This window comes from Schistocerca gregaria, chromosome 3 (assembly GCF_023897955.1).
Source record: "Schistocerca gregaria isolate iqSchGreg1 chromosome 3, iqSchGreg1.2, whole genome shotgun sequence".
Lineage (NCBI taxonomy): Eukaryota > Metazoa > Arthropoda > Insecta > Orthoptera > Acrididae > Schistocerca > Schistocerca gregaria.
The window spans coordinates 679,823,960-679,846,270 of record NC_064922.1 but is presented as its reverse complement, the minus strand read 5'-3'; the positions used below and the strand labels follow the sequence as shown (position 1 = coordinate 679,846,270).

Sequence of the window (22,311 nt, the reverse complement as noted above, 5' to 3'; positions counted from 1 at the left end):
TGAATGCTTTGTATTGTGAAGAGTTGTTACATTTGTGTGTGTGTGAGGCACAAGAGGCATAATTGTGGAAACTCTTGGTGAACGCTTTCTATACCTCAGTGCTATATGGTTTAGTGTTTATTTGCACTTTAATTGCACAACAGCATATAAGCTGATATTTGGAAGTGAATGATGAATGATAGGCGTTGTAAGTAATACTGGTATGTGATTAGTAGATTGAGTTTTGAAACCCAAAATTATTTTTACTGCACAAGTTTGTGATTTGTGGGTATGGTGTGAGTGAGATTTGGGTTGAAGATGGTGGATAGTTGGTCAGGATGAGTATTTCAATTGTTTTCAAGAGAGTGGATAATAGTGGCACTGGATTGTTGCCATAATATGGCATTGGTTGTTTGTTCATAACAATGTACTCAGTTTTGTAGAAGATGTAGGTGGGAGGGAGACATTTGTTGAATATGACATAGATAGCTGGAAATGAATAGAGTAGCAATTTCCTGCTAGGTGTAGTTTGGGTATGATGTGATGTGCCTCAGTGAGATGTAAATCTTGAAATTGAAGGGTTGTTCCTAGGTACAGTCTTGGAAACTATGTATCTGCTGTTGACTCCAATGTTTTCAAGATTACTGGTGTACAAAATTGGCCAGACTTTGCAGTTTCTTCTTCAGTAAATCAGTGGAAGGTGGTGCAGATAATGGTAAAAATGTTCATAGTGTCCTGTGAGTTGTTGATGCTGCTTGTCTTTTTTGATTGACCCAGCCATACACAGAGGTGGTGCATACTTGGCTTGAGAAGAGTTAATGATGAAATACCAGGACAGTGCTCACAACGAAGCTCCTTCCCCTGCATTGTAGTTTCCCTCCTCAGGTATAGAGTGACATGATATTGGCAGAGGATGTGGAGATAATCACTTTGATCAGGCTGTTTGTGGTTTGAAGGCTCTTTTACCAGAATCCATTCATAGTGATAACTGTGTTCTCTGGTGGAACATGATGAGAACATTGTGTGAAGTGCATAGAAGTAGCTATTTGAGTATGTATGAAAATGTCAGGCAACCACTGTTACTCCTAAATTTCTGTGGAATTAAGTTTTCTGTGTGTGTTTGAAAATCCCAGAGGTTCAAGTTGGCTGTTTATATGTTGCAAGCGAAAAAGTTTTTGAGTAAACTGGGGCACTAGCATTAGTTCCCTGTTCACTGTGACAAGGAAGCTAGTATAAAAAGTAGTTTTGTGGTTTTGTTTGCAAAGAAGTGCTCATGGGATGAAAGCACTGCTTGCGATTATTCTGAGATTGATGGCGGGATTGCTAAACATCTAGAGTTTTAGTAAGGGGCTAGTCGGAGTAGTTATATAGTTGTAAAATTATTTGATATTTGATGAGAAATTTCTTTATTCATAGCACATGGGCCATCATAGTTGAAGCATAAAGATGGGCATGGTATGCGTATAATGTCCTGACAGTGATGTTCATAGAGACTTGTTGTATACTTTGATTCTTCATCTGTTTAACAGTAACATTAAGAAATGTACTAGTGGAGCAAGTAGCTGTGAAATTACTGGTGTATGACTGATAGTATGGACGTGATGCTGAATGGAAGTGTTTGTTTAGCTGTGGGTGTTTTCATAATTGCCATGTGAGGAAAAGCAATACTCGTGGTAGGCGAAAAGAGATACAGAGAGAAACACATTAATTGCGTGTAGCGTGTATCAGCAGCTGTTGGGCGGGGTATCAAGTAAGACGCAAGGTGAAACGAAAGAGGAAGTGGCCAAATATCGACAAGAGTTGGCACTGTTAGGGCGAGGTGAATACGCTATTGCGGTGCGAAAATTTTCGAAGAGAGAGGCGGTTTTAAAGAAAGCACAAGTGTCCTATGACTGCCCTCTTGTGTGTTTCTCTTTCAGTGACTATTTGGCATGTCTGCTTGCGCCATAGAATGCTACTGTATGTGCCCCAGGCCCCCATCTAGCGGCCGGAGCTGCAAGCGGTGTTTACATACAGTCTCGCCTGAGGCAATGGTCTCTGATTTCGGATGCAAAAAGCACTGGTAGCGCACAGAATAGTTGAGTGAGGAAAGGTTAGATCATGGCGGCCAAATAGGAGTAGAACTAGGTTCTTTGCAGAATGTCCGAGCGTAAGTAATTCTTCGATAAGTAAATCGCGAATGTGAAGAGTGTGTCGTATTCTCGTAGGGCGTGTTGACGGTCTCGTGGCATAAGTAGCGAGCGGTGATAGCTTGCAAGCAAGATCATACTTCACAGGATCATTTCTGTAGTATGTCTTCAACTCTCTCTAGTTCAAAGCTGGAGTAGACGCAACCACGATGATGAGTGGTAGCACTGTCCCTGAGCGTGAGGCATGCGACCGAGATTCATTGCATCTTGGTTGTAATCGATGATCGTTCACCACATTCTGAGGGATGTGGGAAGGGAGTAGCGCTTTCCGAGTGGTGGTTTTATTATAGATCAGAAGCATAAGTCATACTTTCGGTATCGTGACCCGCCGCGTTGCAGAAATGTTGTGGAAGGACTTTGATTGCGACATGTCATGAAAGCCTTGCGGAAGTTTCCCGAGTGGCACGGTGACGAGCCAGTTGATTTGTCCTGCTGCAAGTGCTAGGATTGGATGACAACGACGTACTTTGAGTTACAAGAATGAGTGAGCAGCACAAGCAGAGTGCAATTGATGACCATAAAAAGCTGACACACAACACAGTCTTGATAATGACCACTAATGCATGATGTACGAAACAATCAGGAGCAGCACGTTTGGCTAGAAAACATGAATTGAGTGATTTGCAAGGCACTGTTACCAGCAAGAAGGAATGCATGAAATTCGCAAATGAATAAGACTGGTTCAAATACTATCGACAGAAATTTTGTTTCTGTTGTCAGCTAGTATTAGTTGTGTGGGAGCAGGGGATATTTCCCTTGCACTACACATCTACATACACGTTGCGTCTGATGTGGCCTAGTTTCGCGTACAAAGAACTATCTAGTTGTCAGTTTTTTCAGTGAACGAGTGTGGTGGGGAGGAGAGAGATTAGTGTTAGATGCAGAGCACTGCGGGCAGTTGTGTGCCGAACGTTGTATGTCAAACGGTGGGTCGCCGACAGGAATTAGGCGTGCTGCCATCTGGCGGCAGGTGAGGTAATGAAGCAGCTTGGATGGTGACAGAAATGATGAAAATAGTTATGTAAAGAGTAATAGCGACCTCATTTGGCAGACACGTATTTCAGCGTTGGCAGTTAGTTTTGCGGTTTGTGCTTGCATAACACTGGAAGTCTGTTGACGGTAGAGAAGTGGACAAGAGGGAAAGAATTTTCCGCGTTCTCGCGCAGAAGTACTAGAGAAGCAGCCATAAGTATGGAAGTGAGTGCGTTGATCGGCACTCTGGTTTCCCTTCAAATCGAATAAATCTTTCGCCTTTTACTAAAGATTTCCGTGGAGGGGAACATTAAATGAGTCTGTAATGTATTTTTCGTAGTGCTCGGCTATTGCTGAGCCACAATCACAAGTAAAACGTAATGTAAGCAATAATGTGCGTAAATAGGAAGAGGTAGATTGTGTTGTGTGGAGTAGCGGAGCACGTTGGATCAGGTAGATGTTTTTGCTTGATTTGAAATTGTAACAGGCCATGTCGCAGTATAATGAAACAAGTACATTTGCCCTGAAATGGCGTGCAGTGTGTTAGACGATAGTGTAAAGAGAAAGAGAGCTATTTAATGTCTGAGTTGTATAAATGGCAGGAGACTAATCTGGAAATAGCATAAAGGAATTGTAATGTGAGTGGTGCTTGCGATAATGTATGGCAGGCAATATTGTGCAGAGGTGAAGGTGAATGCTTTGTATTGTGAAGAGTTGTTACATTTGTGTGTGTGTGAGGCACAAGAGGCATAATTGTGGAAACTCTTGGTGAACGCTTTCTATACCTCAGTGCTATATGGTTTAGTGTTTATTTGCACTTTAATTGCACAACAGCATATAAGCTGATATTTGGAAGTGAATGATGAATGATAGGCGTTGTAAGTAATACTGGTATGTGATTAGTAGATTGAGTTTTGAAACCCAAAATTATTTTTACTGCACAAGTTTGTGATTTGTGGGTATGGTGTGAGTGAGATTTGGGTTGAAGATGGTGGATAGTTGGTCAGGATGAGTATTTCAATTGTTTTCAAGAGAGTGGATAATAGTGGCACTGGATTGTTGCCATAATATGGCATTTGTTGTTTGTTCATAACAATGTACTCAGTTTTGTAGAAGATGTAGGTGGGAGGGAGACATTTGTTGAATATGACATAGATAGCTGGAAATGAATAGAGTAGCAAATTCCTGCTAGGTGTAGTTTGGGTATGATGTGATGTGCCTCAGTGAGATGTAAATCTTGAAATTGAAGGGTTGTTCCTAGGTACAGTCTTGGAAACTATGTATCTGCTGTTGACTCCAATGTTTTCAAGATTACTGGTGTACAAAATTGGCCAGACTTTGCAGTTTCTTCTTCAGTAAATCAGTGGAAGGTGGTGCAGATAATGGTAAAAATGTTCATAGTGTCCTGTGAGTTGTTGATGCTGCTTGTCTTTTTTGATTGACCCAGCCATACACAGAGGTGGTGCATACTTGGCTTGAGAAGAGTTAATGATGAAATACCAGGACAGTGCTCACAACGAAGCTCCTTCCCCTGCATTGTAGTTTCCCTCCTCAGGTATAGAGTGACATGATATTGGCAGAGGATGTGGAGATAATCACTTTGATCAGGCTGTTTGTGGTTTGAAGGCTCTTTTACCAGAATCCATTCATAGTGATAACTGTGTTCTCTGGTGGAACATGATGAGAACATTGTGTGAAGTGCATAGAAGTAGCTATTTGAGTATGTATGAAAATGTCAGGCAACCACTGTTACTCCTAAATTTCTGTGGAATTAAGTTTTCTGTGTGTGTTTGAAAATCCCAGAGGTTCAAGTTGGCTGTTTATATGTTGCAAGCGAAAAAGTTTTTGAGTAAACTGGGGCACTAGCATTAGTTCCCTGTTCACTGTGACAAGGAAGCTAGTATAAAAAGTAGTTTTGTGGTTTTGTTTGCAAAGAAGTGCTCATGGGATGAAAGCACTGCTTGCGATTATTCTGAGATTGATGGCGGGATTGCTAAACATCTAGAGTTTTAGTAAGGGGCTAGTCGGAGTAGTTATATAGTTGTAAAATTATTTGATATTTGATGAGAAATTTCTTTATTCATAGCACATGGGCCATCATAGTTGAAGCATAAAGATGGGCATGGTATGCGTATAATGTCCTGACAGTGATGTTCATAGAGACTTGTTGTATACTTTGATTCTTCATCTGTTTAACAGTAACATTAAGAAATGTATTAGTGGAGCAAGTAGCTGTGAAATTACTGGTGTATGACTGATAGTATGGACGTGATGCTGAATGGAAGTGTTTGTTTAGCTGTGGGTGTTTTCATAATTGCCATGTGAGGAAAAGCAATACTCGTGGTAGGCGAAAAGAGATACAGAGAGAAACACATTAATTGCGTGTAGCGTGTATCAGCAGCTGTTGGGCGGGGTATCAAGTAAGACGCAAGGTGAAACGAAAGAGGAAGTGGCCAAATATCGACAAGAGTTGGCACTGTTAGGGCGAGGTGAATACGCTATTGCGGTGCGAAAATTTTCGAAGAGAGAGGCGGTTTTAAAGAAAGCACAAGTGTCCTATGACTGCCCTCTTGTGTGTTTCTCTTTCAGTGACTATTTGGCATGTCTGCTTGCGCCATAGAATGCTACTGTATGTGCCCCAGGCCCCCATCTAGCGGCCGGAGCTGCAAGCGGTGTTTACATACAGTCTCGCCTGAGGCAATGGTCTCTGATTTCGGATGCAAAAAGCACTGGTAGCGCACAGAATAGTTGAGTGAGGAAAGGTTAGATCATGGCGGCCAAATAGGAGTAGAACTAGGTTCTTTGCAGAATGTCCGAGCTTAAGTAATTCTTCGATAAGTAAATCGCGAATGTGAAGAGTGTGTCGTATTCTCGTAGGGCGTGTTGACGGTCTCGTGGCATAAGTAGCGAGCGGTGATAGCTTGCAAGCAAGATCATACTTCACAGGATCATTTCTGTAGTATGTCTTCAACTCTCTCTAGTTCAAAGCTGGAGTAGACGCAACCACGATGATGAGTGGTAGCACTGTCCCTGAGCGTGAGGCATGCGACCGAGATTCATTGCATCTTGGTTGTAATCGATGATCGTTCACCACATTCTGAGGGATGTGGGAAGGGAGTAGCGCTTTCCGAGTGGTGGTTTTATTATAGATCAGAAGCATAAGTCATACTTTCGGTATCGTGACCCGCCGCGTTGCAGAAATGTTGTGGAAGGACTTTGATTGCGACATGTCATGAAAGCCTTGCGGAAGTTTCCCGAGTGGCACGGTGACGAGCCAGTTGATTTGTCCTGCTGCAAGTGCTAGGATTGGATGACAACGACGTACTTTGAGTTACAAGAATGAGTGAGCAGCACAAGCAGAGTGCAATTGATGACCATAAAAAGCTGACACACAACACAGTCTTGATAATGACCACTAATGCATGATGTACGAAACAATCAGGAGCAGCACGTTTGGCTAGAAAACATGAATTGAGTGATTTGCAAGGCACTGTTACCAGCAAGAAGGAATGCATGAAATTCGCAAATGAATAAGACTGGTTCAAATACTATCGACAGAAATTTTGTTTCTGTTGTCAGCTAGTATTAGTTGTGTGGGAGCAGGGGATATTTCCCTTGCACTACACATCTACATACACGTTGCGTCTGATGTGGCCTAGTTTCGCGTACAAAGAACTATCTAGTTGTCAGTTTTTTCAGTGAACGAGTGTGGTGGGGAGGAGAGAGATTAGTGTTAGATGCAGAGCACTGCGGGCAGTTGTGTGCCGAACGTTGTATGTCAAACGGTGGGTCGCCGACAGGAATTAGGCGTGCTGCCATCTGGCGGCAGGTGAGGTAATGAAGCAGCTTGGATGGTGACAGAAATGATGAAAATAGTTATGTAAAGAGTAATAGCGACCTCATTTGGCAGACACGTATTTCAGCGTTGGCAGTTAGTTTTGCGGTTTGTGCTTGCATAACACTGGAAGTCTGTTGACGGTAGAGAAGTGGACAAGAGGGAAAGAATTTTCCGCGTTCTCGCGCAGAAGTACTAGAGAAGCAGCCATAAGTATGGAAGTGAGTGCGTTGATCGGCACTCTGGTTTCCCTTCAAATCGAATAAATCTTTCGCCTTTTACTAAAGATTTCCGTGGAGGGGAACATTAAATGAGTCTGTAATGTATTTTTCGTAGTGCTCGGCTATTGCTGAGCCACAATCACAAGTAAAACGTAATGTAAGCAATAATGTGCGTAAATAGGAAGAGGTAGATTGTGTTGTGTGGAGTAGCGGAGCACGTTGGATCAGGTAGATGTTTTTGCTTGATTTGAAATTGTAACAGGCCATGTCGCAGTATAATGAAACAAGTACATTTGCCCTGAAATGGCGTGCAGTGTGTTAGACGATAGTGTAAAGAGAAAGAGAGCTATTTAATGTCTGAGTTGTATAAATGGCAGGAGACTAATCTGGAAATAGCATAAAGGAATTGTAATGTGAGTGGTGCTTGCGATAATGTATGGCAGGCAATATTGTGCAGAGGTGAAGGTGAATGCTTTGTATTGTGAAGAGTTGTTACATTTGTGTGTGTGTGAGGCACAAGAGGCATAATTGTGGAAACTCTTGGTGAACGCTTTCTATACCTCAGTGCTATATGGTTTAGTGTTTATTTGCACTTTAATTGCACAACAGCATATAAGCTGATATTTGGAAGTGAATGATGAATGATAGGCGTTGTAAGTAATACTGGTATGTGATTAGTAGATTGAGTTTTGAAACCCAAAATTATTTTTACTGCACAAGTTTGTGATTTGTGGGTATGGTGTGAGTGAGATTTGGGTTGAAGATGGTGGATAGTTGGTCAGGATGAGTATTTCAATTGTTTTCAAGAGAGTGGATAATAGTGGCACTGGATTGTTGCCATAATATGGCATTTGTTGTTTGTTCATAACAATGTACTCAGTTTTGTAGAAGATGTAGGTGGGAGGGAGACATTTGTTGAATATGACATAGATAGCTGGAAATGAATAGAGTAGCAAATTCCTGCTAGGTGTAGTTTGGGTATGATGTGATGTGCCTCAGTGAGATGTAAATCTTGAAATTGAAGGGTTGTTCCTAGGTACAGTCTTGGAAACTATGTATCTGCTGTTGACTCCAATGTTTTCAAGATTACTGGTGTACAAAATTGGCCAGACTTTGCAGTTTCTTCTTCAGTAAATCAGTGGAAGGTGGTGCAGATAATGGTAAAAATGTTCATAGTGTCCTGTGAGTTGTTGATGCTGCTTGTCTTTTTTGATTGACCCAGCCATACACAGAGGTGGTGCATACTTGGCTTGAGAAGAGTTAATGATGAAATACCAGGACAGTGCTCACAACGAAGCTCCTTCCCCTGCATTGTAGTTTCCCTCCTCAGGTATAGAGTGACATGATATTGGCAGAGGATGTGGAGATAATCACTTTGATCAGGCTGTTTGTGGTTTGAAGGCTCTTTTACCAGAATCCATTCATAGTGATAACTGTGTTCTCTGGTGGAACATGATGAGAACATTGTGTGAAGTGCATAGAAGTAGCTATTTGAGTATGTATGAAAATGTCAGGCAACCACTGTTACTCCTAAATTTCTGTGGAATTAAGTTTTCTGTGTGTGTTTGAAAATCCCAGAGGTTCAAGTTGGCTGTTTATATGTTGCAAGCGAAAAAGTTTTTGAGTAAACTGGGGCACTAGCATTAGTTCCCTGTTCACTGTGACAAGGAAGCTAGTATAAAAAGTAGTTTTGTGGTTTTGTTTGCAAAGAAGTGCTCATGGGATGAAAGCACTGCTTGCGATTATTCTGAGATTGATGGCGGGATTGCTAAACATCTAGAGTTTTAGTAAGGGGCTAGTCGGAGTAGTTATATAGTTGTAAAATTATTTGATATTTGATGAGAAATTTCTTTATTCATAGCACATGGGCCATCATAGTTGAAGCATAAAGATGGGCATGGTATGCGTATAATGTCCTGACAGTGATGTTCATAGAGACTTGTTGTATACTTTGATTCTTCATCTGTTTAACAGTAACATTAAGAAATGTATTAGTGGAGCAAGTAGCTGTGAAATTACTGGTGTATGACTGATAGTATGGACGTGATGCTGAATGGAAGTGTTTGTTTAGCTGTGGGTGTTTTCATAATTGCCATATGAGGAAAAGCAATACTCGTGGTAGGCGAAAAGAGATACAGAGAGAAACACATTAATTGCGTGTAGCGTGTATCAGCAGCTGTTGGGCGGGGTATCAAGTAAGACGCAAGGTGAAACGAAAGAGGAAGTGGCCAAATATCGACAAGAGTTGGCACTGTTAGGGCGAGGTGAATACGCTATTGCGGTGCGAAAATTTTCGAAGAGAGAGGCGGTTTTAAAGAAAGCACAAGTGTCCTATGACTGCCCTCTTGTGTGTTTCTCTTTCAGTGACTATTTGGCATGTCTGCTTGCGCCATAGAATGCTACTGTATGTGCCCCAGGCCCCCATCTAGCGGCCGGAGCTGCAAGCGGTGTTTACATACAGTCTCGCCTGAGGCAATGGTCTCTGATTTCGGATGCAAAAAGCACTGGTAGCGCACAGAATAGTTGAGTGAGGAAAGGTTAGATCATGGCGGCCAAATAGGAGTAGAACTAGGTTCTTTGCAGAATGTCCGAGCTTAAGTAATTCTTCGATAAGTAAATCGCGAATGTGAAGAGTGTGTCGTATTCTCGTAGGGCGTGTTGACGGTCTCGTGGCATAAGTAGCGAGCGGTGATAGCTTGCAAGCAAGATCATACTTCACAGGATCATTTCTGTAGTATGTCTTCAACTCTCTCTAGTTCAAAGCTGGAGTAGACGCAACCACGATGATGAGTGGTAGCACTGTCCCTGAGCGTGAGGCATGCGACCGAGATTCATTGCATCTTGGTTGTAATCGATGATCGTTCACCACATTCTGAGGGATGTGGGAAGGGAGTAGCGCTTTCCGAGTGGTGGTTTTGTTATAGATCAGAAGCATAAGTCATACTTTCGGTATCGTGACCCGCCGCGTTGCAGAAATGTTGTGGAAGGACTTTGATTGCGACATGTCATGAAAGCCTTGCGGAAGTTTCCCGAGTGGCACGGTGACGAGCCAGTTGATTTGTCCTGCTGCAAGTGCTAGGATTGGATGACAACGACGTACTTTGAGTTACAAGAATGAGTGAGCAGCACAAGCAGAGTGCAATTGATGACCATAAAAAGCTGACACACAACACAGTCTTGATAATGACCACTAATGCATGATGTACGAAACAATCAGGAGCAGCACGTTTGGCTAGAAAACATGAATTGAGTGATTTGCAAGGCACTGTTACCAGCAAGAAGGAATGCATGAAATTCGCAAATGAATAAGACTGGTTCAAATACTATCGACAGAAATTTTGTTTCTGTTGTCAGCTAGTATTAGTTGTGTGGGAGCAGGGGATATTTCCCTTGCACTACACATCTACATACACGTTGCGTCTGATGTGGCCTAGTTTCGCGTACAAAGAACTATCTAGTTGTCAGTTTTTTCAGTGAACGAGTGTGGTGGGGAGGAGAGAGATTAGTGTTAGATGCAGAGCACTGCGGGCAGTTGTGTGCCGAACGTTGTATGTCAAACGGTGGGTCGCCGACAGGAATTAGGCGTGCTGCCATCTGGCGGCAGGTGAGGTAATGAAGCAGCTTGGATGGTGACAGAAATGATGAAAATAGTTATGTAAAGAGTAATAGCGACCTCATTTGGCAGACACGTATTTCAGCGTTGGCAGTTAGTTTTGCGGTTTGTGCTTGCATAACACTGGAAGTCTGTTGACGGTAGAGAAGTGGACAAGAGGGAAAGAATTTTCCGCGTTCTCGCGCAGAAGTACTAGAGAAGCAGCCATAAGTATGGAAGTGAGTGCGTTGATCGGCACTCTGGTTTCCCTTCAAATCGAATAAATCTTTCGCCTTTTACTAAAGATTTCCGTGGAGGGGAACATTAAATGAGTCTGTAATGTATTTTTCGTAGTGCTCGGCTATTGCTGAGCCACAATCACAAGTAAAACGTAATGTAAGCAATAATGTGCGTAAATAGGAAGAGGTAGATTGTGTTGTGTGGAGTAGCGGAGCACGTTGGATCAGGTAGATGTTTTTGCTTGATTTGAAATTGTAACAGGCCATGTCGCAGTATAATGAAACAAGTACATTTGCCCTGAAATGGCGTGCAGTGTGTTAGACGATAGTGTAAAGAGAAAGAGAGCTATTTAATGTCTGAGTTGTATAAATGGCAGGAGACTAATCTGGAAATAGCATAAAGGAATTGTAATGTGAGTGGTGCTTGCGATAATGTATGGCAGGCAATATTGTGCAGAGGTGAAGGTGAATGCTTTGTATTGTGAAGAGTTGTTACATTTGTGTGTGTGTGAGGCACAAGAGGCATAATTGTGGAAACTCTTGGTGAACGCTTTCTATACCTCAGTGCTATATGGTTTAGTGTTTATTTGCACTTTAATTGCACAACAGCATATAAGCTGATATTTGGAAGTGAATGATGAATGATAGGCGTTGTAAGTAATACTGGTATGTGATTAGTAGATTGAGTTTTGAAACCCAAAATTATTTTTACTGCACAAGTTTGTGATTTGTGGGTATGGTGTGAGTGAGATTTTGGTTGAAGATGGTGGATAGTTGGTCAGGATGAGTATTTCAATTGTTTTCAAGAGAGTGGATAATAGTGGCACTGGATTGTTGCCATAATATGGCATTGGTTGTTTGTTCATAACAATGTACTCAGTTTTGTAGAAGATGTAGGTGGGAGGGAGACATTTGTTGAATATGACATAGATAGCTGGAAATGAATAGAGTAGCAATTTCCTGCTAGGTGTAGTTTGGGTATGATGTGATGTGCCTCAGTGAGATGTAAATCTTGAAATTGAAGGGTTGTTCCTAGGTACAGTCTTGGAAACTATGTATCTGCTGTTGACTCCAATGTTTTCAAGATTACTGGTGTACAAAATTGGCCAGACTTTGCAGTTTCTTCTTCAGTAAATCAGTGGAAGGTGGTGCAGATAATGGTAAAAATGTTCATAGTGTCCTGTGAGTTGTTGATGCTGCTTGTCTTTTTTGATTGACCCAGCCATACACAGAGGTGGTGCATACTTGGCTTGAGAAGAGTTAATGATGAAATACCAGGACAGTGCTCACAACGAAGCTCCTTCCCCTGCATTGTAGTTTCCCTCCTCAGGTATAGAGTGACATGATATTGGCAGAGGATGTGGAGATAATCACTTTGATCAGGCTGTTTGTGGTTTGAAGGCTCTTTTACCAGAATCCATTCATAGTGATAACTGTGTTCTCTGGTGGAACATGATGAGAACATTGTGTGAAGTGCATAGAAGTAGCTATTTGAGTATGTATGAAAATGTCAGGCAACCACTGTTACTCCTAAATTTCTGTGGAATTAAGTTTTCTGTGTGTGTTTGAAAATCCCAGAGGTTCAAGTTGGCTGTTTATATGTTGCAAGCGAAAAAGTTTTTGAGTAAACTGGGGCACTAGCATTAGTTCCCTGTTCACTGTGACAAGGAAGCTAGTATAAAAAGTAGTTTTGTGGTTTTGTTTGCAAAGAAGTGCTCATGGGATGAAAGCACTGCTTGCGATTATTCTGAGATTGATGGCGGGATTGCTAAACATCTAGAGTTTTAGTAAGGGGCTAGTCGGAGTAGTTATATAGTTGTAAAATTATTTGATATTTGATGAGAAATTTCTTTATTCATAGCACATGGGCCATCATAGTTGAAGCATAAAGATGGGCATGGTATGCGTATAATGTCCTGACAGTGATGTTCATAGAGACTTGTTGTATACTTTGATTCTTCATCTGTTTAACAGTAACATTAAGAAATGTACTAGTGGAGCAAGTAGCTGTGAAATTACTGGTGTATGACTGATAGTATGGACGTGATGCTGAATGGAAGTGTTTGTTTAGCTGTGGGTGTTTTCATAATTGCCATGTGAGGAAAAGCAATACTCGTGGTAGGCGAAAAGAGATACAGAGAGAAACACATTAATTGCGTGTAGCGTGTATCAGCAGCTGTTGGGCGGGGTATCAAGTAAGACGCAAGGTGAAACGAAAGAGGAAGTGGCCAAATATCGACAAGAGTTGGCACTGTTAGGGCGAGGTGAATACGCTATTGCGGTGCGAAAATTTTCGAAGAGAGAGGCGGTTTTAAAGAAAGCACAAGTGTCCTATGACTGCCCTCTTGTGTGTTTCTCTTTCAGTGACTATTTGGCATGTCTGCTTGCGCCATAGAATGCTACTGTATGTGCCCCAGGCCCCCATCTAGCGGCCGGAGCTGCAAGCGGTGTTTACATACAGTCTCGCCTGAGGCAATGGTCTCTGATTTCGGATGCAAAAAGCACTGGTAGCGCACAGAATAGTTGAGTGAGGAAAGGTTAGATCATGGCGGCCAAATAGGAGTAGAACTAGGTTCTTTGCAGAATGTCCGAGCTTAAGTAATTCTTCGATAAGTAAATCGCGAATGTGAAGAGTGTGTCGTATTCTCGTAGGGCGTGTTGACGGTCTCGTGGCATAAGTAGCGAGCGGTGATAGCTTGCAAGCAAGATCATACTTCACAGGATCATTTCTGTAGTATGTCTTCAACTCTCTCTAGTTCAAAGCTGGAGTAGACGCAACCACGATGATGGGTGGTAGCACTGTCCCTGAGCGTGAGGCATGCGACCGAGATTCATTGCATCTTGGTTGTAATCGATGATCGTTCACCACATTCTGAGGGATGTGGGAAGGGAGTAGCGCTTTCCGAGTGGTGGTTTTATTATAGATCAGAAGCATAAGTCATACTTTCGGTATCGTGACCCGCCGCGTTGCAGAAATGTTGTGGAAGGACTTTGATTGCGACATGTCATGAAAGCCTTGCGGAAGTTTCCCGAGTGGCACGGTGACGAGCCAGTTGATTTGTCCTGCTGCAAGTGCTAGGATTGGATGATAACGACGTACTTTGAGTTACAAGAATGAGTGAGCAGCACAAGCAGAGTGCAATTGATGACCATAAAAAGCTGACACACAACACAGTCTTGATAATGACCACTAATGCATGATGTACGAAACAATCAGGAGCAGCACGTTTGGCTAGAAAACATGAATTGAGTGATTTGCAAGGCACTGTTACCAGCAAGAAGGAATGCATGAAATTCGCAAATGAATAAGACTGGTTCAAATACTATCGACAGAAATTTTGTTTCTGTTGTCAGCTAGTATTAGTTGTGTGGGAGCAGGGGATATTTCCCTTGCACTACACATCTACATACACGTTGCGTCTGATGTGGCCTAGTTTCGCGTACAAAGAACTATCTAGTTGTCAGTTTTTTCAGTGAACGAGTGTGGTGGGGAGGAGAGAGATTAGTGTTAGATGCAGAGCACTGCGGGCAGTTGTGTGCCGAACGTTGTATGTCAAACGGTGGGTCGCCGACAGGAATTAGGCGTGCTGCCATCTGGCGGCAGGTGAGGTAATGAAGCAGCTTGGATGGTGACAGAAATGATGAAAATAGTTATGTAAAGAGTAATAGCGACCTCATTTGGCAGACACGTATTTCAGCGTTGGCAGTTAGTTTTGCGGTTTGTGCTTGCATAACACTGGAAGTCTGTTGACGGTAGAGAAGTGGACAAGAGGGAAAGAATTTTCCGCGTTCTCGCGCAGAAGTACTAGAGAAGCAGCCATAAGTATGGAAGTGAGTGCGTTGATCGGCACTCTGGTTTCCCTTCAAATCGAATAAATCTTTCGCCTTTTACTAAAGATTTCCGTGGAGGGGAACATTAAATGAGTCTGTAATGTATTTTTCATAGTGCTCGGCTATTGCTGAGCCACAATCACAAGTAAAACGTAATGTAAGCAATAATGTGCGTAAATAGGAAGAGGTAGATTGTGTTGTGTGGAGTAGCGGAGCACGTTGGATCAGGTAGATGTTTTTGCTTGATTTGAAATTGTAACAGGCCATGTCGCAGTATAATGAAACAAGTACATTTGCCCTGAAATGGCGTGCAGTGTGTTAGACGATAGTGTAAAGAGAAAGAGAGCTATTTAATGTCTGAGTTGTATAAATGGCAGGAGACTAATCTGGAAATAGCATAAAGGAATTGTAATGTGAGTGGTGCTTGCGATAATGTATGGCAGGCAATATTGTGCAGAGGTGAAGGTGAATGCTTTGTATTGTGAAGAGTTGTTACATTTGTGTGTGTGTGAGGCACAAGAGGCATAATTGTGGAAACTCTTGGTGAACGCTTTCTATACCTCAGTGCTATATGGTTTAGTGTTTATTTGCACTTTAATTGCACAACAGCATATAAGCTGATATTTGGAAGTGAATGATGAATGATAGGCGTTGTAAGTAATACTGGTATGTGATTAGTAGATTGAGTTTTGAAACCCAAAATTATTTTTACTGCACAAGTTTGTGATTTGTGGGTATGGTGTGAGTGAGATTTGGGTTGAAGATGGTGGATAGTTGGTCAGGATGAGTATTTCAATTGTTTTCAAGAGAGTGGATAATAGTGGCACTGGATTGTTGCCATAATATGGCATTGGTTGTTTGTTCATAACAATGTACTCAGTTTTGTAGAAGATGTAGGTGGGAGGGAGACATTTGTTGAATATGACATAGATAGCTGGAAATGAATAGAGTAGCAATTTCCTGCTAGGTGTAGTTTGGGTATGATGTGATGTGCCTCAGTGAGATGTAAATCTTGAAATTGAAGGGTTGTTCCTAGGTACAGTCTTGGAAACTATGTATCTGCTGTTGACTCCAATGTTTTCAAGATTACTGGTGTACAAAATTGGCCAGACTTTGCAGTTTCTTCTTCAGTAAATCAGTGGAAGGTGGTGCAGATAATGGTAAAAATGTTCATAGTGTCCTGTGAGTTGTTGATGCTGCTTGTCTTTTTTGATTGACCCAGCCATACACAGAGGTGGTGCATACTTGGCTTGAGAAGAGTTAATGATGAAATACCAGGACAGTGCTCACAACGAAGCTCCTTCCCCTGCATTGTAGTTTCCCTCCTCAGGTATAGAGTGACATGATATTGGCAGAGGATGTGGAGATAATCACTTTGATCAGGCTGTTTGTGGTTTGAAGGCTCTTTTACCAGAATCCATTCATAGTGATAACTGTGTTCTCTGGTGGAACATGATGAGAACATTGTGTGAAGTGCATAGAAGTAGCTATTTGAGTATGTATGAAAATGTCAGGCAACCACTGTTACTCCTAAATTTCTGTGGAATTAAGTTTTCTGTGTGTGTTTGAAAATCCCAGAGGTTCAAGTTGGCTGTTTATATGTTGCAAGCGAAAAAGTTTTTGAGTAAACTGGGGCACTAGCATTAGTTCCCTGTTCACTGTGACAAGGAAGCTAGTATAAAAAGTAGTTTTGTGGTTTTGTTTGCAAAGAAGTGCTCATGGGATGAAAGCACTGCTTGCGATTATTCTGAGATTGATGGCGGGATTGCTAAACATCTAGAGTTTTAGTAAGGGGCTAGTCGGAGTAGTTATATAGTTGTAAAATTATTTGATATTTGATGAGAAATTTCTTTATTCATAGCACATGGGCCATCATAGTTGAAGCATAAAGATGGGCATGGTATGCGTATAATGTCCTGACAGTGATGTTCATAGAGACTTGTTGTATACTTTGATTCTTCATCTGTTTAACAGTAACATTAAGAAATGTACTAGTGGAGCAAGTAGCTGTGAAATTACTGGTGTATGACTGATAGTATGGACGTGATGCTGAATGGAAGTGTTTGTTTAGCTGTGGGTGTTTTCATAATTGCCATGTGAGGAAAAGCAATACTCGTGGTAGGCGAAAAGAGATACAGAGAGAAACACATTAATTGCGTGTAGCGTGTATCAGCAGCTGTTGGGCGGGGTATCAAGTAAGACGCAAGGTGAAACGAAAGAGGAAGTGGCCAAATATCGACAAGAGTTGGCACTGTTAGGGCGAGGTGAATACGCTATTGCGGTGCGAAAATTTTCGAAGAGAGAGGCGGTTTTAAAGAAAGCACAAGTGTCCTATGACTGCCCTCTTGTGTGTTTCTCTTTCAGTGACTATTTGGCATGTCTGCTTGCGCCATAGAATGCTACTGTATGTGCCCCAGGCCCCCATCTAGCGGCCGGAGCTGCAAGCGGTGTTTACATACAGTCTCGCCTGAGGCAATGGTCTCTGATTTCGGATGCAAAAAGCACTGGTAGCGCACAGAATAGTTGAGTGAGGAAAGGTTAGATCATGGCGGCCAAATAGGAGTAGAACTAGGTTCTTTGCAGAATGTCCGAGCTTAAGTAATTCTTCGATAAGTAAATCGCGAATGTGAAGAGTGTGTCGTATTCTCGTAGGGCGTGTTGACGGTCTCGTGGCATAAGTAGCGAGCGGTGATAGCTTGCAAGCAAGATCATACTTCACAGGATCATTTCTGTAGTATGTCTTCAACTCTCTCTAGTTCAAAGCTGGAGTAGACGCAACCACGATGATGAGTGGTAGCACTGTCCCTGAGCGTGAGGCATGCGACCGAGATTCATTGCATCTTGGTTGTAATCGATGATCGTTCACCACATTCTGAGGGATGTGGGAAGGGAGTAGCGCTTTCCGAGTGGTGGTTTTATTATAGATCAGAAGCATAAGTCATACTTTCGGTATCGTGACCCGCCGCGTTGCAGAAATGTTGTGGAAGGACTTTGATTGCGACATGTCATGAAAGCCTTGCGGAAGTTTCCCGAGTGGCACGGTGACGAGCCAGTTGATTTGTCCTGCTGCAAGTGCTAGGATTGGATGACAACGACGTACTTTGAGTTACAAGAATGAGTGAGCAGCACAAGCAGAGTGCAATTGATGACCATAAAAAGCTGACACACAACACAGTCTTGATAATGACCACTAATGCATGATGTACGAAACAATCAGGAGCAGCACGTTTGGCTAGAAAACATGAATTGAGTGATTTGCAAGGCACTGTTACCAGCAAGAAGGAATGCATGAAATTCGCAAATGAATAAGACTGGTTCAAATACTATCGACAGAAATTTTGTTTCTGTTGTCAGCTAGTATTAGTTGTGTGGGAGCAGGGGATATTTCCCTTGCACTACACATCTACATACACGTTGCGTCTGATGTGGCCTAGTTTCGCGTACAAAGAACTATCTAGTTGTCAGTTTTTTCAGTGAACGAGTGTGGTGGGGAGGAGAGAGATTAGTGTTAGATGCAGAGCACTGCGGGCAGTTGTGTGCCGAACGTTGTATGTCAAACGGTGGGTCGCCGACAGGAATTAGGCGTGCTGCCATCTGGCGGCAGGTGAGGTAATGAAGCAGCTTGGATGGTGACAGAAATGATGAAAATAGTTATGTAAAGAGTAATAGCGACCTCATTTGGCAGACACGTATTTCAGCGTTGGCAGTTAGTTTTGCGGTTTGTGCTTGCATAACACTGGAAGTCTGTTGACGGTAGAGAAGTGGACAAGAGGGAAAGAATTTTCCGCGTTCTCGCGCAGAAGTACTAGAGAAGCAGCCATAAGTATGGAAGTGAGTGCGTTGATCGGCACTCTGGTTTCCCTTCAAATCGAATAAATCTTTCGCCTTTTACTAAAGATTTCCGTGGAGGGGAACATTAAATGAGTCTGTAATGTATTTTTCATAGTGCTCGGCTATTGCTGAGCCACAATCACAAGTAAAACGTAATGTAAGCAATAATGTGCGTAAATAGGAAGAGGTAGATTGTGTTGTGTGGAGTAGCGGAGCACGTTGGATCAGGTAGATGTTTTTGCTTGATTTGAAATTGTAACAGGCCATGTCGCAGTATAATGAAACAAGTACATTTGCCCTGAAATGGCGTGCAGTGTGTTAGACGATAGTGTAAAGAGAAAGAGAGCTATTTAATGTCTGAGTTGTATAAATGGCAGGAGACTAATCTGGAAATAGCATAAAGGAATTGTAATGTGAGTGGTGCTTGCGATAATGTATGGCAGGCAATATTGTGCAGAGGTGAAGGTGAATGCTTTGTATTGTGAAGAGTTGTTACATTTGTGTGTGTGTGAGGCACAAGAGGCATAATTGTGGAAACTCTTGGTGAACGCTTTCTATACCTCAGTGCTATATGGTTTAGTGTTTATTTGCACTTTAATTGCACAACAGCATATAAGCTGATATTTGGAAGTGAATGATGAATGATAGGCGTTGTAAGTAATACTGGTATGTGATTAGTAGATTGAGTTTTGAAACCCAAAATTATTTTTACTGCACAAGTTTGTGATTTGTGGGTATGGTGTGAGTGAGATTTGGGTTGAAGATGGTGGATAGTTGGTCAGGATGAGTATTTCAATTGTTTTCAAGAGAGTGGATAATAGTGGCACTGGATTGTTGCCATAATATGGCATTGGTTGTTTGTTCATAACAATGTACTCAGTTTTGTAGAAGATGTAGGTGGGAGGGAGACATTTGTTGAATATGACATAGATAGCTGGAAATGAATAGAGTAGCAATTTCCTGCTAGGTGTAGTTTGGGTATGATGTGATGTGCCTCAGTGAGATGTAAATCTTGAAATTGAAGGGTTGTTCCTAGGTACAGTCTTGGAAACTATGTATCTGCTGTTGACTCCAATGTTTTCAAGATTACTGGTGTACAAAATTGGCCAGACTTTGCAGTTTCTTCTTCAGTAAATCAGTGGAAGGTGGTGCAGATAATGGTAAAAATGTTCATAGTGTCCTATGAGTTGTTGATGCTGCTTGTCTTTTTTGATTGACCCAGCCATACACAGAGGTGGTGCATACTTGGCTTGAGAAGAGTAAATGATGAAATACCAGGACAGTGCTCACAACGAAGCTCCTTCCCCTGCATTGTAGTTTCCCTCCTCAGGTATAGAGTGACATGATATTGGCAGAGGATGTGGAGATAATCACTTTGATCAGGCTGTTTGTGGTTTGAAGGCTCTTTTACCAGAATCCATTCATAGTGATAACTGTGTTCTCTGGTGGAACATGATGAGAACATTGTGTGAAGTGCATAGAAGTAGCTATTTGAGTATGTATGAAAATGTCAGGCAACCACTGTTACTCCTAAATTTCTGTGGAATTAAGTTTTCTGTGTGTGTTTGAAAATCCCAGAGGTTCAAGTTGGCTGTTTATATGTTGCAAGCGAAAAAGTTTTTGAGTAAACTGGGGCACTAGCATTAGTTCCCTGTTCACTGTGACAAGGAAGCTAGTATAAAAAGTAGTTTTGTGGTTTTGTTTGCAAAGAAGTGCTCATGGGATGAAAGCACTGCTTGCGATTATTCTGAGATTGATGGCGGGATTGCTAAACATCTAGAGTTTTAGTAAGGGGCTAGTCGGAGTAGTTATATAGTTGTAAAATTATTTGATATTTGATGAGAAATTTCTTTATTCATAGCACATGGGCCATCATAGTTGAAGCATAAAGATGGGCATGGTATGCGTATAATGTCCTGACAGTGATGTTCATAGAGACTTGTTGTATACTTTGATTCTTCATCTGTTTAACAGTAACATTAAGAAATGTACTAGTGGAGCAAGTAGCTGTGAAATTACTGGTGTATGACTGATAGTATGGACGTGATGCTGAATGGAAGTGTTTGTTTAGCTGTGGGTGTTTTCATAATTGCCATGTGAGGAAAAGCAATACTCGTGGTAGGCGAAAAGAGATACAGAGAGAAACACATTAATTGCGTGTAGCGTGTATCAGCAGCTGTTGGGCGGGGTATCAAGTAAGACGCAAGGTGAAACGAAAGAGGAAGTGGCCAAATATCGACAAGAGTTGGCACTGTTAGGGCGAGGTGAATACGCTATTGCGGTGCGAAAATTTTCGAAGAGAGAGGCGGTTTTAAAGAAAGCACAAGTGTCCTATGACTGCCCTCTTGTGTGTTTCTCTTTCAGTGACTATTTGGCATGTCTGCTTGCGCCATAGAATGCTACTGTATGTGCCCCAGGCCCCCATCTAGCGGCCGGAGCTGCAAGCGGTGTTTACATACAGTCTCGCCTGAGGCAATGGTCTCTGATTTCGGATGCAAAAAGCACTGGTAGCGCACAGAATAGTTGAGTGAGGAAAGGTTAGATCATGGCGGCCAAATAGGAGTAGAACTAGGTTCTTTGCAGAATGTCCGAGCTTAAGTAATTCTTCGATAAGTAAATCGCGAATGTGAAGAGTGTGTCGTATTCTCGTAGGGCGTGTTGACGGTCTCGTGGCATAAGTAGCGAGCGGTGATAGCTTGCAAGCAAGATCATACTTCACAGGATCATTTCTGTAGTATGTCTTCAACTCTCTCTAGTTCAAAGCTGGAGTAGACGCAACCACGATGATGAGTGGTAGCACTGTCCCTGAGCGTGAGGCATGCGACCGAGATTCATTGCATCTTGGTTGTAATCGATGATCGTTCACCACATTCTGAGGGATGTGGGAAGGGAGTAGCGCTTTCCGAGTGGTGGTTTTATTATAGATCAGAAGCATAAGTCATACTTTCGGTATCGTGACCCGCCGCGTTGCAGAAATGTTGTGGAAGGACTTTGATTGCGACATGTCATGAAAGCCTTGCGGAAGTTTCCCGAGTGGCACGGTGACGAGCCAGTTGATTTGTCCTGCTGCAAGTGCTAGGATTGGATGACAACGACGTACTTTGAGTTACAAGAATGAGTGAGCAGCACAAGCAGAGTGCAATTGATGACCATAAAAAGCTGACACACAACACAGTCTTGATAATGACCACTAATGCATGATGTACGAAACAATCAGGAGCAGCACGTTTGGCTAGAAAACATGAATTGAGTGATTTGCAAGGCACTGTTACCAGCAAGAAGGAATGCATGAAATTCGCAAATGAATAAGACTGGTTCAAATACTATCGACAGAAATTTTGTTTCTGTTGTCAGCTAGTATTAGTTGTGTGGGAGCAGGGGATATTTCCCTTGCACTACACATCTACATACACGTTGCGTCTGATGTGGCCTAGTTTCGCGTACAAAGAACTATCTAGTTGTCAGTTTTTTCAGTGAACGAGTGTGGTGGGGAGGAGAGAGATTAGTGTTAGATGCAGAGCACTGCGGGCAGTTGTGTGCCGAACGTTGTATGTCAAACGGTGGGTCGCCGACAGGAATTAGGCGTGCTGCCATCTGGCGGCAGGTGAGGTAATGAAGCAGC

The 22,311-nt window shown here is 42.3% G+C and overlaps 11 non-coding genes across 11 annotated transcripts; all 11 read left to right on the top strand.

Moving 5' to 3' along the window:
* The first annotated feature begins 2,238 nt into the window (after window positions 1-2,238).
* On the top strand, window positions 2,239-2,445 carry LOC126356908 (small nucleolar RNA U3). The gene has a single exon (XR_007565916.1). It is a non-coding gene; the product is annotated as a small nucleolar RNA U3 (small nucleolar RNA).
* A 936-nt stretch (window positions 2,446-3,381) lies between these two features.
* Window positions 3,382-3,500, top strand: LOC126357107 (U5 spliceosomal RNA). Its single transcript, XR_007566091.1, has one exon. It is a non-coding gene; the product is annotated as a U5 spliceosomal RNA (small nuclear RNA).
* A 2,569-nt stretch (window positions 3,501-6,069) lies between these two features.
* Window positions 6,070-6,276, top strand: LOC126356907 (small nucleolar RNA U3). The gene has a single exon (XR_007565915.1). It is a non-coding gene; the product is annotated as a small nucleolar RNA U3 (small nucleolar RNA).
* Window positions 6,277-7,212: 936 nt separating this feature from the next.
* Window positions 7,213-7,331, top strand: LOC126357106 (U5 spliceosomal RNA). The gene has a single exon (XR_007566090.1). It is a non-coding gene; the product is annotated as a U5 spliceosomal RNA (small nuclear RNA).
* A 2,569-nt stretch (window positions 7,332-9,900) lies between these two features.
* On the top strand, window positions 9,901-10,107 carry LOC126356906 (small nucleolar RNA U3). The gene has a single exon (XR_007565914.1). It is a non-coding gene; the product is annotated as a small nucleolar RNA U3 (small nucleolar RNA).
* A 936-nt stretch (window positions 10,108-11,043) lies between these two features.
* On the top strand, window positions 11,044-11,162 carry LOC126357104 (U5 spliceosomal RNA). The gene has a single exon (XR_007566089.1). It is a non-coding gene; the product is annotated as a U5 spliceosomal RNA (small nuclear RNA).
* Window positions 11,163-13,731: 2,569 nt separating this feature from the next.
* Window positions 13,732-13,938, top strand: LOC126356962 (small nucleolar RNA U3). The gene has a single exon (XR_007565964.1). It is a non-coding gene; the product is annotated as a small nucleolar RNA U3 (small nucleolar RNA).
* A 936-nt stretch (window positions 13,939-14,874) lies between these two features.
* Window positions 14,875-14,993, top strand: LOC126357152 (U5 spliceosomal RNA). The gene has a single exon (XR_007566130.1). It is a non-coding gene; the product is annotated as a U5 spliceosomal RNA (small nuclear RNA).
* Window positions 14,994-17,562: 2,569 nt separating this feature from the next.
* Window positions 17,563-17,769, top strand: LOC126356905 (small nucleolar RNA U3). Its single transcript, XR_007565913.1, has one exon. It is a non-coding gene; the product is annotated as a small nucleolar RNA U3 (small nucleolar RNA).
* A 936-nt stretch (window positions 17,770-18,705) lies between these two features.
* On the top strand, window positions 18,706-18,824 carry LOC126357151 (U5 spliceosomal RNA). The gene has a single exon (XR_007566129.1). It is a non-coding gene; the product is annotated as a U5 spliceosomal RNA (small nuclear RNA).
* Window positions 18,825-21,393: 2,569 nt separating this feature from the next.
* On the top strand, window positions 21,394-21,600 carry LOC126356904 (small nucleolar RNA U3). Its single transcript, XR_007565912.1, has one exon. It is a non-coding gene; the product is annotated as a small nucleolar RNA U3 (small nucleolar RNA).
* The last annotated feature ends 711 nt before the right edge of the window (window positions 21,601-22,311 follow it).